The 20449-nt window shown below is 40.0% G+C and overlaps 1 protein-coding gene across 1 annotated transcript in view; it reads left to right on the forward strand.

Annotated features, from left to right (window-relative positions):
* The first annotated feature begins 774 nt into the window (after positions 1 to 774).
* The window catches only part of SULT1E1 (sulfotransferase family 1E member 1), a 59984-nt gene continuing 40309 nt past the window's right edge, over positions 775 to 20449 (forward strand). Inside the window, exon 1 of the mRNA XM_025289969.2 lies at positions 775 to 902. The gene's annotated coding sequence lies outside the window, so the exon portion shown is untranslated. The remainder of the gene's footprint in view (positions 903 to 20449) is intronic.

Raw genomic sequence — 20449 nt, forward strand, 5'->3', positions numbered from 1 at the left:
TTTAAAATGTATTTATTTATTTGTTTGTTTTTGGCTGTGCTGGGTCCTTGTTGCTGCACAGGCTTTTCTCTAGTTGAGGAGAATGGGGGCTACTCTCTAGTCGAGGTGTGCAGGCTTCTCATTGCAATGGCTTTTGCTGTGGAGCACAGGCTCCAGGGCACATGGGTTTCTGTAGTTTCAGCACATGGGCTCAGTAGTTGCGGCTCCCGGGCTCCAGATCACAGGCTCAATAGTTGTGGCATACGGACTTAGCTGCTCTGAGGCATGTGCAATCTTCCTGGACCAGGAATTGAACCTGCATTGACGGGTGGTTTCTTTACCTTTGGGCCACCAAGGAAGCCCTAGAACAGTTTTATATTTACAGAAAGATTGTGAAGAGAGTTCCCATATACCCCACACCTAATTTTTTCTGATATCTTTGTTAGGGAAACTAAAATGGAGGCAGTCTTGTTCAGTCTTCAGAGGCAAGAAAGCAAAATAGGCCTCTGATCTTATTCTGATCTGTCTGAACATGTCCCTGATGACTTGCTAGCTTCCTGCCGGCTTGTGAGTGCATAGATTTTTACCAGGGAGCTGAGCGTCATTTTAGATAAGATAGAGAATGACTCTTGGAATTTTCTTCAGCCCCTGAGGGTTGGGTCTGGAAGTTCTCTTAACTCACAAGATGAAACATAAAAATGTAAAGTAAAGCCAGAGCTGTATTTTTGCACTCAAACTGATGATGATATCAGTTTGTGGCCTGGACTTAAAAGCAAGAGCTCCTGACACTGCAGTTTGAAGCCTCACCTGTGGAGGGGAAGCACTGTTTGGGACTCTTTCCTGATTGGAACTCCAGACTGCTATTAACAAGGGACTTCCCAGCACCGTTTGAGTCTCGATATTGGTCAGCCCTGTTTGGTGATGTATGTACTTCTACTTTTTTCTATTTCTATTTTTCCTTTCTTCTAATGATTGTATATTGAAATTAAGTTAAATAATCCTCTATGGCATATTGAAAATTTTTATAGTGTTTAACAGGCAGTTTAGCTGGTTAGCGAATCCTTTGAACCTAAAACAAAAGTGAAACTTCTGGCAAAACAATCTTATATTACCAGAGTGCATTTGTTACAGGGAATGAACCAGTATTAACACATTGTTGTCATTAGGTCACTAAGTCGTATCCGACTCTTTGTGACCTCATAAACTGCAGCAACACAGGCTTCTCTGTCCTTCACTGTCTCCCAGAGTTTGCTCAAACTCATGTCCATTCAGCTGCTGATATATTCAGTCATTCAGTCGTGTACGACTCTTTGCAACACCATGAATCGCAGCATGCCAGGCCTCCCTGTCCATCACCAACTCCCGGAGTTCACTGAGACTCATGTCCATTGAGTCAGTGATGCCATCCAGCCATCTCATCCTCTGTTGTCCCCTTCCCCTCCTGCCCCCAATCCCTCCCAGCATCAGAGTCTTTTCCAATGAGTCAGCTCTTCACATGAGGTGGCCAAAGTACTGGAGTTTCAGCTTCACCATCATTCCCTCCAAAGAAATCCCAGGGCTGATCTCCTTCAGAATGGACTGATTGGATCTCCTTGCAGTCCAAGGGACTTTCAAGAGTCTTCTCCAACACCACAGTTCAAAAGCACCAATTCTTCGGCGCTCAGCCTTCTTCACAGTCCAGTTCTCACATCTGTACATGACCCCAGGAAAAACCATAGCCTTGATTAGATGAAACTTTGTTGGCAAAGTAATGTCTCTGCTTTTGAATATGCTATCTAGGTTGGTCATAACTTTCCTTCCAAGGAGTAAGCGTCTTTTAATTTCATGGCTGCAGTCACCATCTGCAGTGATTTTGGAGCTCAAAAAAATAAAGTCTGACACTGTTTCCACTGTTTCCCCATCTATTTCCCATGAAGTGATGGGACTGGATGCCATGATCTTCATTTTCTGAATGTTGAGCTTTAAGCCAACTTTTTCACTCTCCTCTTTCACTTTCCTCAAGAGGCTTTTTAGTTCTTCCTCACTTTCTGCCATAAGGGTGGTGTCATCTGCATATCTGAGGTTATTGACATTTCTCCCAGCAATCTTGATTCCAGCTTGTGCTTCTTCCAGCCCAGCGTTCCTCATGAGGTACTCTGCATAGAAGTTAAATAAGCAGGGTGACAATATACAGCCTTGACATACTCCTTTTCCTATTTGGAACCAGTCTGTTGTTCCATGTCCAGTTCCATGTTCCATGTACAGATTTCTCAAGAGACAGGTCAGATGGTCTGGTAGTCCCATCTCTTTCAGAATTTTCCACACAGTCAAAGGCTTTGGCATAGTCAATAAAGCAGAAATAGATGTCTTTCTGGAACTCTCTTGCTTTTTCCATGATCCAGCGGATGTTGGCAATTTGATCTCTGGTTCCTCTGCCTTTTCTAAAACCAGCTTGAACATCAGGAAGTTCATGGTTGACATATTGCTGAAGCCTGGCTTGGAGAATTTTGAGCATTACTTTACTAGCGTGTGAGATGAGTGCAATTGTGGGGTAGTTTGAGCATTCTTTGGCATTGCCTTTCTTTGGGATTGGAATTAAAACTGACTTTTTCCAGTCCTGTGGCCACTGCTGAGTTTTCCAAATTTGCTGGCATATTGAGTGTAGCACTTTCACAGCACCATCTTTCAGGATTTGAAATAGCTCAATGGAATTCCATCACCTCCACTAGCTTTGTTTGCAGTGATGCTTTCTAAGGCCCACTTGACTTCACATTCCAGGATGTCTGACTCTAGGTAAGTGATCGCACCATTGTGATGGTCTGGGTCATGTAGATCTTTTTTGTACAGTTCTTCTGTGTATTCTTGCCACCTCTTCTTAATATCTTCTGCTTCTGTTAGGTCCATACCATTTCTGTCCTTTATCGAGCCCATCTTTGCATGAAATGTTCCCTTGGTATCTCTAATTTTCTTGAAGAGATCTCTAGTCTTTCCCATTCTGTTGTTTTCCTCTATTTCTTTGCATTGATCGCTGAGCAAGGCTTTCTTTTCTCTTCTTTCAGTTAACATTAATATATTGATTTTTACTCCCTTGATGGTAGTGGTTTAGTTGCTAAGTCATGTCTGACTCTTTTGTGACCCAATGGACTCTAGCCCACCAGGGTCCTCTGTCCATCGATTTTTCCAGGCAAGAATACTGGAGTGAGTTGTCATTTCCTTTTCCAGGGGATCTTTCTGATTCAGGGATCAAATTAATGTCTCCTGCATTGTGGGTGGATTCCTTACCACTGAGCCACCAGGGAAGCCCTATTCCCTTAGTTTTACTTTATATCTTTTTCTGTTTCAGTTAGTTCTTATGTCTCCTAGGCTCCTCTCAACTGTGACAGTTTTTCTTATTTTTGATGATCTTGATAATTTCGAGGAACAATTGTCAGCTATTCTGTAGAATGTCTCTGAATTGGGATCTGCCTGATAGCTTTTCTCAGTATTATACTGGAGTCATGAGTGTGGGGGAGGAAGAATACAAAGGTGAGGTGCCAGTTTCACTTCAACATATTAAGATGATGTTGATGTTAATTCTGATAAATATGACATGTGCTGTGGTTCTCATCCCCTACTGAGTTTCTGATAGTAAGACTGGGGTGGACTAACAAACTTCCAGATGATGCTGATGCTACTGATTTGGGAACCACAGTTTGACAAACACTGTTGTAAAAGAAGAAAATGTAACCTGTGAATAGTCACTGGCCTATGGAAGATGGTGAATTTTACTCTATGTACAGTATGCCTTAATAAGTCTGACTTAAACAGAACAAAGAGGATTTTAACATATTACAAAGAAAAAGAATTAGCATGGGTTCTGGAACACTCATTCTGGTTCTCTCACCTCTTAGGTGAAGAATGTTGGGCGCTTTCCTTACCACTTCTGTGTCTCTGTGTCCTTATATGCAAAATGTAGATGATAATGCTGTTGATTTAATAGAGTTTTCTGAAAATTACAATTTGACAAATGGTAACATTTGATTCATGCTAAATATGAATGTAACACAGTGGTATTCTTTTATTAAAAGGAAAAACTATTAGGTGAGTATGATTTCTTAGTAGGCATCTAAAAGAGAGTAAATTGGATTTCTTTTTTTCCCCAAGGATAACTGGGGTTAGTGAAATGACATGACAGATTATTAACAGCGATCCTATGGTTAACAGAATGTGGTGTGGAAAAATATAAATGAGCTTCTATTTATAACTGAGTTGTATTTATGGAATTATACATGATTATGCCTGAAATTGCAAATGGTTTTACTTAAGCTTGTTCTTTATAGAACTGTGTGTTGTTGTTTAGTTGCTAAGTCGTGTCTGACTCTTTGTGACCCCATGGACTGTATCCTGCCAGGCTCATGTGTCCATGGGATTTCCCAGGCAAATATACTAGAGTGGACTGCCATTTCCTTTTCCAGCACATCTTCCTGACCCAGGGATTGAACTCACATCTGCTGCATTGCAAGTGGATTCTTTACTGCTGAACCACAAGGGAAGCCCTATAAAGTTGTGTAATGTTATAAAATTAAACTTTATATATGATATAGACATTCATTAATACCTCCAATTGTGACATTTCTGAAATATATATTATTATAATGCTTTGACTGGATAGATATTAGATCTCAATTAGTTCTACTTAATTTATCTTTTGTTATGATCTTTTGAATGAGTTACATCAATGAATCTCAAACTTAATGTACTTTGGAATTGTATACAGGGCTAATCAAAACACAGAATATGGACCTCCTTTCAGAGATTATAATTCAGGAGATTTGAGATGAGGTCTGAGAATATGCATTTTTGAAATTTGTAGCATATATATAGATGTTAACAGTTCAGGCATATCACATTTTGAGAATGACAAAATGGTTAAAACTATGTGGGAATATTCTATTAGAGTCTTCCCAGGCCAGATTCTATTAGAATCTTCTCCAGGCCAGAAAACTGGAATGTTCATACTGTTGTCTTTGGATATAATTCTTTCTCCCTTCTTCATGTCCTGCCAAAGTTCTACTCAACTTTCAAGACCATTTCAAGTTTATTTTTTCAAAATTACTTTTACATGTCTTATACCTGTAATGCCCAGGTTCTATATTTCTCTTCTTGTTTTGTATTCTTTCATACAGCAAGCTCTTTATATAATTCATGGAAATATTCATTCATTTTTCAATTATAGAATAAATTATACTGCTGGAGAAGTGAAGTTGAATGTATTATGGATACTTTGTTGAATATGAAATGATTTATAAACTGTTTTTTTTTTTTTTTCAAAACTCCAACACAGACATAGGCAATTAGGCTAGGAACTATTATCACAATTGTTTTGCTTTTCTTTTAGTGTTTTAGGGTATCTGACATGACCATGAAAAAGGTTGCAGGGAAAATGATCATGGCATATTTTTCCTGCTCTGTGAAGATATCAAAGAGATGATGATAATCCTTAAAATGAGATTAAAATGATAGGAAAATGGGAGGATGATTTTCCAAAAGTAATGATAGGAACTGAATTTAATTTATACTACTTTGTGGTAGTGGGATCAGAAGCTGGAGTTAATAGGGAATTATCAAGGAAGCGGCAGCTCTTCAACTTATAAAGTTAATGTTCTTCAGTTGCTAAATCATATCCGACTCTTTGCGACCCCATGATCTGCAGCATGGCAGACTTCCCTGCCCTTCACTATCTTCTGAAGTTTGCTCAGACTCATGTCCATTGAGTTGGTGATGCCATCCAACCATCTCATCCTTTGTCACCTCCTTCTCCTCTTGCCCTCAATCTTTCCCAGCATCAGAGTCTTTTCCAATTATTCGACTCTTTGCATCAAGTGGCCAAAGTCAGTAGTTAAAAGTAATTAAATGCACAGCAAGAAGAAAAGTATTTTAAGAATGAAACATAGGTTGTGCATTAAGGTTTAATGAGATACTTAAGGGACTCAAAATTCTACAGACCAAGTCTTCCAATGGAAACTGGAACCAGCTTCATTATGCTTCTTCATCATGTATTCAAAAGATTCTGTAACCAATAAGCCTCTTCCCAAGAAACTGACTCCAAAATAGTCTTCTTTTAAGAGTCCTTAGGCAGAGCGAAGATTTCCATAATTTTTGTGGCTGGATGGAGTCCGGTACAGGCAGAATTTATACTGGAAATGTTTCTTTGGTAGATGATGAAGAGTGAGGCAGTAAATGTGAAAAACAGCTATTGATCCGCTGTCTTACCTACTGAGTAATTCAGTAATTATTCTTGTAAAAGTGATTTACTGAAAGGCACAATTTAGTTTTTAGTTTATTGACTCCCTGAAAAATCAGGCTTTTGTCTCTTTTTCTGTAAGATCCAAAGTTACAAGAATTTTCATTCATTGCTAGTGAGAATGCAAAATGATATGGGCATTTTGGTAAACAGTCTGGCAACTTCTTTCAAAACTAAACATAGATGTATTGTATGATCCAGCAGTCATGGTCCTAGAGATTTACCTAAATAACTTAAAGATGTGTAGTCTGCCATCTCAACTGATGAATTCATACACATTTCCCCCTCTGCCTCATCTCTAGTCACTTGCAACAACGTTTTACTGTACAAAATCAAAATGAGACCTCTAGGTAATACTGAAAGAATGTTCCTTTTTAGATAGAAGGCTACAAGAGCCTTCTATCACCACAGATATTTCATTCCACTCAGTTTCCATTGTTCTGGCTGCTTTAGTTTTCTTTCAATGTGTAGGTTAGGTTGCAGTGTTGGGTCAGAGACCATGCTCTGGGTTCCCTTTCCAAGAACACATGTTTTGTCTAAATGAGCAATCATCAAGAGGACTGTCCTCTATCCTTTGTCTGACAAGGACACAGACAAAGTGGTTAAGATGTTGTAGCCATGCGTTCCAGGAGAAAAACTCACTCAAAAGGACAATGCAGATAGTGGAGTGCAGTTTATTACACCGGCGGGCCCAAGGCAGAGTCTCCTCTTAGCCAAAGACCCTGACCAGTTTTTGTGAAAACCTTATATACCCTAATTGTACGTGCTCAAACCCACCTACCCAGATTCTCTGAAACTAGTCTGAACAAAGGAAAAGAAAGATGCAATGAAATTTAACCTGTGCCACAGAGTCCAAAAGACTGTTCTATACATCTGTGTCTCTCTTGCTGTCTCGCATACAGGGTTGTCGTTATCATCTTTATAAATTCCATATATATGCATTAGTAGGATGGAGAACATGTGTACACCCGTGGCGGATGCATGTTGATGTATGGCAAAACCAATACAATATTGTAAAGTAAAAAAAAAAAAAAAAAAAAAAAATTTAACCTGTGATTTGTATGTCTTAAACCCGTGTTTAGTATGCCTTAAGCCTAGGTAGTTAACAATGGACAATTATCAATAGGCCTGTGGTCATACCCCAATAAGCATAATAGAATTTATGATTCTATTTGGTTACACAGATAATTAAGGTATTCTTTTAGGTGATGGAGAGTCTAGGTACAAGTCCTGGGGCTCTTCCATCCAGGGGAGGGGGGGTCTGGTTTTCCAGTTGGTATGTCGTTTCCATAGATACTGGGCATATAGCTCAAAGTCCGCAGTCTGGCCCAAGATGGAGTTCTTCTCTCAATATGGAGCCTGTTCTGTTTCCTCCTTCAAAGAAATACAGTCTTCTAAATGTCCAGGAAGTAAAAAAGCACCAGATATAAGGAAGTACCTGTGTAGACCACATAATCTCTCATTTGAAATGCTCAGAAGGCTCGCTCTATTTAACAGCCCCCCAGGGCTTTTATTATCCTTACCTACAAATGTGCAAAATAAATTGCTAAAATAAATTTGCATTAAGTAAAAGTCAATGACAAACCATTCAGTTCCAATGCTAGATGCTTGGGTAGGTGTTTTGGGAAAAAATATATGAATAATTACAATTATTTTACTCAAAAAATAATATGTGAAGCATATAAGTATCTCAATGAGCATTATTTATGCTTTGATTCAAAATTACTTACAGATTAACTATTTTATGTGCTAGGCAATTACCAGGGACTAATAAATCTTTTTCTTTTATGAAGCTTATATTTTATTCTGATGGAAGAAGAGAGAAAACAAACAAACAAAAACATGTGTAATATGCCATGTGGAGATAATTCCTGTGAATTATCATAATGAAGAGTAGAGGACTAAAATTTGGGGGAACATTGATATTTGGTATAAATCAATCTAGAAATGCCTATGAAAGTGATGCTTAAGCAAAAAACTGAATGAAAGTTATACTTCATGAAGAACAGAATAAACCATTTATAGGGTACAGAGTGTTATCTCTACATTGAAATGCTCCCCTAAAATTCAACATTTGCTACTTATCTCCATGTAGATGTGTATACAACTTCTCAAAATTGAACTCTTATCCTCCCTTTCTTGTAACTTGTATCCCAAGTGAGTAAATTCCAAAGAAAACATTCATTGACTTGCTCAGCCCCAAAACTGTGGAATCATCCTTTACTCCACTCTCTCACTTACCATTCCCAAATCCTGTCAGCTCTATGGCTATTTCTTACAAATCCATCACTTTCATTTTTGTCCAAGTCAGCATGGTCCATTGCCTGAATAGCTGAAAAAATTCTTGCCAACTAAAAAAACACTCTTGCCAACCACCATACAGCACTATAAGTATTAGGTCATTAGCCACTGTGATTGCTGACCTTTAACAAACCCTGAAAGGAGTAAAGGATGGAGATTAGGAAAGAGGAGCACTGTACTTTGGGAAAACTGACAATATAGAATTTCAGATAGTTAGATATTTTCATGAGAAACTTTTGAACTCAAATTCTTGCATCTTCTCATACCTAAAGGGGCCCTAAAATCATTAACAGAGACATCTGTTCCTTGTGACTAGTAGAAACCTCCTACAGATTTGTGTGCTTGGTTGCATGTACCCACTTCACCAAAATCATATATAGAGAGAGATACAGACTTCCCCATACCTTTTCAGAGCAATTCTTCAGAACTAGCTGAAAGGGTGTCTCCCAGGCTATAGTCCTCAGTAATCCCCCCAAAAGCTGAATTTATAGCTCTTACATTGTTGTGTATGCATGTTTTCTTTTAGTTAATAGCCTAACTATTCTTTCAGATTCTACTCTTGCCCACACCTCCAATCTCACATTTATTTTCAGCACAGTCACTAATGTAAATCTTTTAAAATAGGGATCAGATATCTCAGTTCTCTGCTTACATCTCCATGTTGAATTTTTCAAAAACAACCAAAGATGTTAGAGTGCACACCAAACCCATTTGCAATTTGGCTCCCAAACCTTTTTCCTGTCCTCTTCCTCCTTGTTCCTTTTTCTCCTCTATCCATACTAACCCCCTTTCAGTTCAGTTTAGTTCAGTCACTCAGTCGTGTCTGACTCTTTTTGACCCCATGAACCAAAGCATGCCAGGCCTCCCTGTCCATCACCGACTCCCAGAGTCCACCCAAACCCATGTCCATTGAGTCGGTGATGCCATCCAACCATCTTATCCTCTGTTGTCCCCTTCTCCTCCTGCCCCCAATCCCTCCCAGCATCAGGGTCTTTTCCAATGAGTCAGCTCTTCACATCAGATGGCCAAAGCATTGGAGTTTCAGCTTCAACATCAGTCCTTCCAATTAACACCCAGGACTGATCTCCTTTAGGATGGACTGGTTGGATCTCTTTGCAGTCCAAGGGACTCTCAAGAGTCTTCTCCAACACCACAGTTCAAAAGCATCAGATCTTCGGCACTCAGCTTTCTTCATAGTCCAACTCTCACATCCATACATGACCACTGGAAAAACCATAACCTTGACTAGATGGACCTTTGTTGGCAAAGTAATGTCTCTGCTTTTGAATATGCTATCTAGGTTGGTCATAACTTTCCTTCCAAGGAGTAAGTGTCTTTTAATTTCATGGCTGCAATCACCATCTGCAGTGATTTTGGAGCCCCCCAAAATAAAGTCTGACACTGTTTCCACTGTTTCCCATCTATTTGCCGTGAAGTGATGGAACCAGATGCCATGATCTTAGTTTTCTGAATGTTGAGCTTTAAGTCACCTTTTTCACTCTCCTCTTTCACTTTCATCAAGAGGCTCTTTAGTTCTTCTTCACTTTTTGGCATAAGGGTGGTGCCATCTGCATATCTGAGGTTATTGATATTTCTGCCAGCAATCTTGATTCCAGCTTGTGCTTCTTCCAGCCCAGCGTTTCTTATAATGTATTCTGCATAGAAGTTAAATAGGCAGGGTGACAATATACAGACTTGACATACTCCTTTTCCTATTTGTAACCAGTCTGTTGTTCCACGTCCAGTTCTAACTGTTGCTTCCTGACCTGCATATAGGTTTCTCAAGAGGCAGGTCAGGTGATCTGGTATTCCCATCTCTTTCAGAATTTTCCACAGTTTATTGTGATCCACACAGTCAAAGGCTTTGGCATAGTCAGTAAAGCAGAATTCCCCCTTTAGTATTCCCCAAATATAGTGAGCATGCCCTTGATTTGGCACATTTGCGCCTGCTGTGTCATTTTTCTGGAATGCTCTTCCCCAAAATATCTTTATAGATCACTCATTTTTCTTATTTATATTTGTATTCAAATACTACCTGAGAGTGAAAGTGAGTCACTCAGTCATGTCCAACTCTTTGTGACCTACTGGAGTGGGTAGCCTTTCCCTTCTCCAGAGGTTCTTCCCAAACCAGGGATCAAACCCAGGTCCTCTGCATTGCAAGCATATTTTTTTTTACCAGCTGAGCCCTAAGGGAATTTCAAGAATACTGGAGTGGGTTGTCAACCCCTTCTCCAGGAGATCTTCCTGATACAGGGATTGAACTGGGGTTTCCTGCATTACAGGCAGATTATTTGCCAACTGAGCTATCAAGGAATCAAATACCTACTCAGAATGAAATTTCTTGGTCACCATATTTAAGATAAACTACTCCTTACCCTATTATCCTGCTTTACTTTTTGGAAATTAATATCAATCAATACTTGGCATTCTAAATGTCTCACTTGTTTTGTCTATTGCCTGCTTCATCTCAGCAGATTGTGGGAATTTAGGTCTGCTTTTATCCAGTATTGTACTTTGGAACCTTGTAGTTCAGTAGCTAAGTTGTGTTTGACTCTTTGCAACCCCATGAACTGCAGCATGGCAGGCTTCCTTATCCTTCACTATCTTCCAGAGTTTGTTCAAACTCATGTCCATTGAGTCGGTGATGCCATCCAACCATCTCATTCTCTGTTGCCCTCTGTTGACTTAAAACACACACACACACACAATGTCAGGGTTACAAATCAAGTTTTATTTAAGGGCAAAATGAGGACTATATACCAGAAGATAGCACCCAGGTAGTGCTGAGGAACTGCTCCAAAAAGGTGAACAGGCTGGTCAGTTTATGTGTGATTTTGTTAAAGGGGGAGTACATGCAGCAAAGCACATATTTTTTGCTAAAGTTGCTGCTAGTCTCATAAAGAATACTGTTAGTCATGAGGAGCAGATGTCACCATGAAGGATTTTAGTCCTTTTCTAGATATGAGGAGATACAAGAATTGAGCTCATAAAATCACTTCCTGAAAATATCTATCTATCTAAAGACCTATCCTGCAGTTTTACCCAGAGCACAGAGGGCCTTACTTTACTCTCCACTCTGAATTCCTTTCAGGGGCTGTTGAAAATCAGCAGCTGCAGTAACACATGATTTAACTCTTGTAGAGGTGGATGGCAAATGTAATTTGTTCTTGACACCTACTAGGCTGTTATTAGAAGCCTGTGAAACAAAAAAGACAAAATAATATCTTTCAGTTTATATTCTGAAAATGATGGGATCAAAAAAAAAAAAAAAAAAAAGCAAAACACTAGGAATACAGCCACCTTCAACTCTGCCACAAAAGTATGATTCTCAGTGAAACTGAATATCAGTGCTATGATAAATTTTTAATATTTACATTTTCTCATATTATCTGAAAGTGAACATAGAATTTCTGGAGAAGTGATCAGAGGTATTATTCCTCACAATAATTACTTTGCTAATTCCCTTTCGCCCTAGTTCTTTCTTCTTGTGAAGTACAGTGATAGCCATATGGACACACCTACAAGTACAAAAGCTGCTTTTACATTACAGGAATGGAACCCCCAAATAGAAATAGGAGTTCTATAAACATGTTGACTTCCTCTGGCCCAGAAAGAGAAAGAGAAACTTAATTTCCCTAATTTAAAAAATTATAATTGGCAAATGGATGAAAAGGTTTCAAGGTTCTTATCCCTTGGAATGTAAATAAGGATCTCCAGAGATGGAAATATGTCAAGTGCTTCTAATTTTGAAAGTCCAGGTGATGTTTCCTGGATTCCAAATGATATAAGACATACCTGTCGGAGAGTAGATCTCAGGATCTTTTAACTACCAAGTCTTGTTTGTTAACTTGCTAAGTCGCTTCAGTCGTGTCCGACTCTGTGCAACCCCATAGACGGCAGCCCACCAGGCTCCCCCGTCCCTGGGATTCTCAAGGCAAGAACACTGGAGTGGGTTGCCATTTCCTTCTCCAATGCTTGAAAGTGAGAAGTGAAAGTGAAGTAGCTCAGTCGTATCCGACTCTTAGCGACCCCATGGACTGCAGCCCACCAGGCTCCTCCATCCATGGGATTTTCCAGGCCAGAGTACTGGAGTGGGGTGCCATTGCCTTCTCCGTTTGTTAACTTAGACCCCACATTTCATAAAGTCTTGCCCGTATAAAAATGTAAAGGTATTTTCTCTATAGTCTTGTCATCCAGTCATGTTTTAATTTTCTTTTCCTACTGAGCATTTTTTTTCTTTCCTCTCAACAAGCTGTTCCTAATTTCCCAACTAACATACTAATATATACACACACACACAATCCTACATCATCACATTTTATAAATCCAGCCAATTGTTGTTGTTCAGTCTCTACATTGTGTCTGATTCTTTGTGACCCCATGGACTGCCTTGGGAACAGGCTCCTCTGACCTTCACTATCCCCTGGAGTTTGACCAAATCCATGATTATGAGTCAGAGATGATATCTAACCCATTTCATTGTCTGCTGCACCTTTTCCTTTTGCCTTCAGTCTTTCCCAGCATCAGGGTCTTTTTCTAGTGAGTTGGCTCTTTGCAGCAGGAGACCTAAGTATTGGAGGTTCAGCTTCAGCAACAGTCCCTCCAAAGAATATTCAAGGTTGGTTTCCCTTAGGATTTACTGATTTGATCTCCTTGAGGGCCAAGGGACTCCAGAGAGTCTTCTCCAGCACCACAATTCAAAACCATCAGTTCTTCAGTGCTCAGCCTTCTTTACGGTCCAACTCTTCCGTACATGACTACTGGAAAAACCCATAGCTTTGACTAGATGACCTTTATTGGGAAAGTGATGTCTCTGCTTCTTAATATACTGTCTAGTTTTGTCATAGCTTTCCTTTCAAGGAGCAAGCATCTTTTGATTTCATGGCTGCAGTCACCATCTGCAGTGATTTTGAAGCTCCCTCAAAATAAACTCTCTCACTGTTTCCATTGTTTCCCCATCTATTTGCCATGAAGTGTTGGGACTGGATGCCATGATCTTAGTTTTTGGAAGTTTGAGTTTTAAGCCAACTTTTTCACTCTCTTCTTTTACTTTCATCAAGATGCTTTCTGCCATAAGGGTGATGTCATCTGCATATCTGAGGTTATTGATATTTCTCCTGGCAATCTTGATTCCAGCTTGCGCTTCATCCAGCCCAGTGTTTCTCATGATATACTCTGCATATAAGTTAAATAAGCAGAGTAACAATATACAGCCTTGACATACTCCTTTCCTGATTTGGAACAAGTCTGTTGTTTCATGTCCAGTTCTAACTGTTGCTTCCTGACCTGCATACAGTTTTCTCAAGAGGCAGGTCATGTGGTCTGGCATTCCCATCTCTTTCAGAATTTTTCACAGTTTGTTGTGATCCATTCAATCAAAGGCTTTGGCATAATCAATAAAGCAGAAGTAGATATTTTTCTGGAACTCTTTTGCTTTTTCAAGGATTTAATGGATGTTGGCAATTTGATCTCTGGTTCCTCTGCCTTTTGTAAATCCAGTTTGAACAGCTGGAATTTCATGGTTCATGTACTGCTGAAGCCTGGCTTGGAGAATTTTGAACATTGCTTTTCTAGCATGTGAGATGAGTGTGATTGTGTGGTAGTTTGAACATTCTTTGACATTGCCTTTCTTTGGGGTTGGAATGAAAACCGATCTTTTCCAGATCGGTTTGGAGTTTTCCAGATTTGCTGGCATATTGAGTATAGCATTTTCACAGCATCATCTTTTAGGATTTGAAATAACTCAACTGGAATTCCATCACTCACACTAGCTTTGTTCATAGTGATGCTTCCCAAGGCCCACTTGACTTTGCATTCCAGAATGTCTGGCTCTAGGTTGGTGATCACACCATTGTGGTTATCTGGGTCATGAAGATCTTTTTTGTATAGTTCTCCTGTGTATTCTTGCCACCTCTTCTTAATGTCTTTTGCTTCTCTTAGGTCCATACCATTTCTGTCCTTTATTGTGCTCATCTTTGCATAAAATGTTCCCTTGGTATCTCTAATTTTCTTGAAGAGATCTCTAGACTTTCCCATTCTATTGTTTTCTATTTCTTTACATTGATCACTGAGGAAGGCTTTCTTATCTCTCCTTGCTATTCTTTGGAACCCTGCATTTAAATGGGTTTATCTTTCCTTTTCTCCTTTGCCTTTTGCTTCTCTTCTATTCACAGTTATTTGTAAGGCCTCCTTAGACAACTGTTTTGTTTTTTTGCATTTCTTGGGGATGATACCTGCCTCCTGTACAATGTCATGAACATCTGTCCATAGTTCTTCTGGCACTCTGTCTATCATATCTAATCCCTTGAATCTATTTGTCACTTCCTCTGTATAATCATAAGGGATTTGATTTAGGTCATATCTGAATGGTTTATAGGTTTTCCCTACTTTCTTCAATTTAAGTCTGAATTTATCAATAAGGAGTGGTGGCTGCATGGCAGGAGCGACTGTGAGGAGATACCCTATGTCCAAGAACAAAGGAGAAGCCCCAGCAAGATGGTCAGTCAATCAGTCAGTTCAGTCGCTCAGTCATGTCTGACTCTTTGCAACCCCATGGACTGCAGCATGCCAGGCTTCCCTGTCCATCACAAACCTCTGGAGCAAGATGGTAAGAGGGGCAAAATCACATTTAGAATCAAACCCCATACCTGCCAGAACCATTCAGAGGGCTCAAACAAACCTGTGCACACCAGGATCCAGAGATCCCACAAGACTGAGATAGAATTGTTTTTGAGTGTCTCCTGAGGAGGTACACGTCAGCAGTGGACTGCCACAGGGGCAGGGGCTTGGGCTCTGGCTGCAGTAGATGTGGGTATGGCATAAGCCCTTTTGGAGGAAATTGTCATTAACCCATAGAGCTGCCAGAACTTACACAGGACTGGGAAAGAAACTCTTGGCAGGCACAAACAGAACCTTGTGTGCACCAGGACCCAGAAGAAAGGAGCAGTGACCCCACGAGAGGCTGACCCAGACTTGCCCAGGAGTGTCCAGGAGTCTCTGGTGGAGGCGTGGGTCGGTGGTGGCCTGCTGCAGGGTTGAGGGCAGTGAGTGTAGCAGTGCTTGCATGGGACCTTTTGAAGGAGGTCGCCATTATCTTCATTACCTGCACCATAGTTTGGCTCCAGGTAAATAACAGGGAAGGAACACAGCCCCAACCATCAACAGAAAATTGGATTAAAGATTTGCTGAACATGACCCGCTCATCAGAACAAGACCCAATTCCCCTCTCAGTAGTCCTTCCCATCAAGAAGCTTCCATAAGGCTCTTGCCCTTCTCTGTCAGAGAGCAGACAGACTGAAAACCACAATCACAGGAAACTAACCAATCTGATCACACGGACCACAGCCTTGTCTAAACTCAATGAAACTATGAGCCATGCCATGTAGGGCCACCCAAGACGGACGGGTCATGGTGGAGAGATCTGACAAAACATGGTCCACTGGAGAAGGGAATGACAAACCACTTCAGTTTTCTTGCCTTGAGAACCCCATGAACAGTATGAAAAGGCAAAAAGATAGGACACTGAAAGAAGAACTCTCCAGGTCAGTAGATGCCCAATAAGCTACTGGAGATCAGTAGAGAAGTAACTCCAGAAAGAATGAAGAGACAGAGCCAAAGCAAAAACAACACCCAGTTGTGGATGTGACTGGTGATGGAAGTAAAGTCCAATGCTGTAAACAGAAATATTGCATAAGAACCTGGAATGTTAGGTCCATGAATCAAGGCAAATTGGAAATGATCAAACTGGAGATGGCAAGAGTGAATATTGACATTTTAGGAATCAATGAACTTAAATGGACTGGACTGGGTGAATTTAACTCAGATGACCATTATATCTACTACTGTGGGCAAGAATCTCTTAGAAGAAATGGAGTAGCCATCATAGTCAACAAGAGTCTTAAATGCAGTACTTGGATGCAATCTCAAAACGACAGAATGATCTCTGCTCATTTCCAAGGCAAACCATTCTATAGCATGGTAATCCAAGTCTATGCCCTGACCAGTAATGCTGAAGAAGCTGAAGTTGAACGGTTCTATGAAGACCTACAAGACCTTCTAGAACTAACACCAAAATAGATGTCCTTTTCATTATAGGGGACTGGAATGCAAAAGTAGGGAGTCAAGAAATACCTGGAGTAATGGGAAAATTTGGCCTTGGAGTACAGAATGAAGCAGGGCAAAGGCTAATAGAATTTTGCCAAGAGAATGTACTAGTCATAGGAAACACCCTTTTCCAACAACAGAAGAGAAGACTCTACACATGGCCATCACCAGATGGTCAATAATGAAATCAGATCGATTATATTCTTTGAAGCCAAAGATGGAGAAGATCTAGACAGTTAGCAAAAACAAGCCTGGGAGCTGACTGTGGCTCAGATCATGAACTCCTTTTTCAGAGGTTCTTCCAAATCAATTTGCAAAAGCATTTTGCTTACATGTATACATTTATTAAAATATATATATTTTTGCTCGTTAATTTTAAATTAAGGGGACAACACCTTATGAATTAATTTTCTCCCAGTTTTTCCCATTCATGAATGTCTTAGAGATAATTTTTTATCAGTATATATAGATCATTATTTTTAAGTACTAAGTGTTTAGATGTCTTACATCTATTCTTCTAATTAGAATGTTATTTCTTCTCTTTCATTTCATTCCTTATAGAAATCTGAGTTGTCCTTTTAAACCTGGCTCAAATATTATCTCTTGCATGAAACCTTTCCTCATCTTTCAGGCTATGTTAAAATGGGCTGAAAGACCGGGTGGAGAAGAGGAAGAAACGGGACCTGATCCATGTGTAAGGTTAATCCCCCTGAGGGGTGTTCATAAATTGAAGCACAAGGTCCACTGGAGTGGGATGAACTGGAGTATAATTTTGAGCAGTGAGCAGTATTCATGTCTGTGGGGGAAAGGGGTTTTAGTGGTAATATTTATAAATCAGTGGGTATTAGGGGGAAGCTTTTGTGCTTGGATCCTAGATCTTTTCCTTTTTTGAAATAGGATTTTCTCTATTAACTAGAGTGAACAAGGAAAGCATCTGATTCTAAAGAAGATAGAATTGAGGCACATATCATATCTCTTTCCATTTGTCTGAAGTTCAGTATAGAATTCATATCCAACTATGGGACTATGGAGGGCTTCTCTTGTGACTCTGCTGGTAAAGAATCCGCCTGCAATGCAGGAGACCTGGGTTTGATTCCTGGCTTGGGAAGATTCCCTGGAGAAGGGAACGGCTGCCCACTCCAGTATTCTGGCCTGGAGAATTCCAACGACTGTATAGTCCATGGGGTCACAAGAGTTGGACTTGACTGAGTGACTTTCACTTTCACTTTCATGGAACTATGGAAGACGTGGTCTCGTGTGGATGAGCACACTTTTGAAGGTGATGGAGAAGGTTGCAACAACATTGTAAATAAAGAACTTTTTTGAGGAATGATCTTAAAATAAGAAAAAATAATTTTAAACCTTCTTTCCTACCTGGCTCTGTCAGGTTTGGCTCAAGAACTTGAGAGAATGACACTGTAGAAAAAAAAATACTTTTTATGAAATTAACTGGGGATGGGGAAAGTAAAAGCACATACTCTTCCTCTTGGTACTTCCTTTGTCATTATAATCATAAATAATACTTCTGGGTAGTTATTATAGCATGAGTTCCTTGAAGGTAAATTTTACCTGTGATTGAATTATGTGTGTTCAGTGACTAACATAATGTCTGGCACTTAGTTGATGCTAAGAAATTGTTTCCTGAATTGATTTTTAAATAATTAATGGTTTGAATTGCTTTTCAAAAGAATATGAAACAAAAAATTAGTTACTCTTGCAGAACTTCAGAAAACAGTAGCAAATTAGTGGAGTTTATTATCTTCAAACTTGCTAATTATCTTTGATTTTCATTGTGCTCCAAGCTGTATGTGTGAGTGTGTACTCAGTCACGTCTGACTCTTTGAGAACCCACAGACTGTAGCCCACCAAGCTCCTCTGTCCATGGGATTTCCCAGGCAAGAATACTGGAGTGGGTTGCCATTTCCTCCTCCAGGAGAACTTCCTGACCCAGGGATCAAATCCACATCCCTTACATCTTCTACATTGGCAGACAGATTCTTCACTAATGCACCGTGTGCACCAAGCTAGAAATCCAAAAATGAAATGTCTGCAGATATTGATGTGTGCCAGTAGAGAGCAGCATGGCCCCGTACTGCTGGTAGATCAAGACTTCTTTCCTTGACCAAACCTTAGTCAGGCTTTTTTGAGCTCACTACTTGAATAGGCCTGATCTTAATACTTGTAAAGCATAGTTTGGGCAAGAATTTTGCTATGTCAGTTTAACTAGAATGCCCCATGATTAATATCTTCAGTTCAGTTCAGTTCAGTTCAGTTGCTCAGTCGTGTCCGACTCTTTGTGACCCCATGGACTGCAGCATGACAGGCTTCTCTGTCCATCATCAACTCCCGGAGCCTACTCAAATTCATGTCCATCGTGTCGGTGACACCATCCAACTGTCTCATCCTCTCTTGTCCCCTTCTCCTCCTGCCTTTGGTCTTTCCCAGCATCAGAGACTTTTCCTGTAAGTCAGCTCTTCACATCAGGTAGCCAAAGTATTGGAGTTTCAGCTTCAGCATCTGTCCTTCCAAAGAATATTCAGGATTGATTTCCTTTGGATTGACAGGTTCAATCTCCTTGCAGAGTCTTCTCCAACACTATAGTTCAAAAGCGTCAATTCTTCGGCACTCAGTTTTCTTTATAGACCAACTCTCACATCCAAACATGACTACTGGAAAAACCATAGCTTTGACTAGATGAACCTTTGTTTTTAAGTAGTATCTTTGCTTTTTAACATGCTGTTGGTCATAGCTTTTCTTTCAAGGAGCAATTGTCTTTTAATTTCATGGCTACAGTCACCATCTGCAGTGATTTTGGAGCCCCCTCCAAATAAACTCTTTCACTGTTTCTATTGTTTCCCCATCTATTTGCTATGAAATGATGGGACCGGATGCCATGATCTTAGTTTTTGGAATGTTTTCACTCTTTTCTTTCACTTTCATCAAGATGCTTTCTGCCATAAGGGTGTTGTCATCTGCATATCTGAGGTTATTGATATTTCTCCTGGCAATCTTCATTCCAGCTTGTGCTTCATCCAGCCCAGTGTTTCTCATGATACACTCTGCATATAAGTTAAACAAGCAGAGTGACAGTATAGAGCCTTGACATACTCCTTTCCTGATTTGAAATAAGTCTGTTGTTCCATGTCCAGTTCTAACTGTTGCTTCTTGACCGGCATACAGATTTCTCAGGAGGCAGGTCAGGTGGTCTGGTATTCCCATCTCTTTCAGAATTTTTCAGTTTGTTGTGATCCACACAGTCAAAGGCTTTGGCATAGTCAATAAAGCAGAAGTAGATATTTTTATGGAACTCTCTTGCTTTTTCGATGATCCAGCAGATGTTGGCAATTTGATCTCTGGTTCCTCTTCCTTTTCTAAATCCAGCTTGAATATCTGGAAGTTCTTGGTTCATGTCCTGCTGAAGCCTTGCTTGGAGAATTTTGAGCGTTACTCTGCTAGTGTGTGAGATGAGTGCAATTTTGTGTGGTAGTTTGAGCATTCTTTGGCATTGCCTTTCTTAGGGATTGGAATGAAAACTGACCTTTTCCATTCCTGTGGCCACTGTGATTTTTCCAAATTAGCTGGTATATTGAGGGCAGCACTTTCACACCATCATATTTCAGGATTTGAAATAGCTCAGCTGGAATTCCACCACCTCTACTAGTTTTGTTCATAGTGATGCTTCCTAAGGTCCACTCTTTTGAATAGTTCTTCTGTGTATTCTTGCCACCTTTTCTTAATATCTTCTGCTTCTCTTAGGTCCATACCATTTCTGTCCTTTATTGTGCTCATCTTTGTATGAAATGT

The sequence above is a fragment of the Bubalus bubalis genome, chromosome 7 (genome assembly GCF_019923935.1).
Source record: "Bubalus bubalis isolate 160015118507 breed Murrah chromosome 7, NDDB_SH_1, whole genome shotgun sequence".
Taxonomy (NCBI): Eukaryota; Metazoa; Chordata; class Mammalia; order Artiodactyla; family Bovidae; genus Bubalus; species Bubalus bubalis.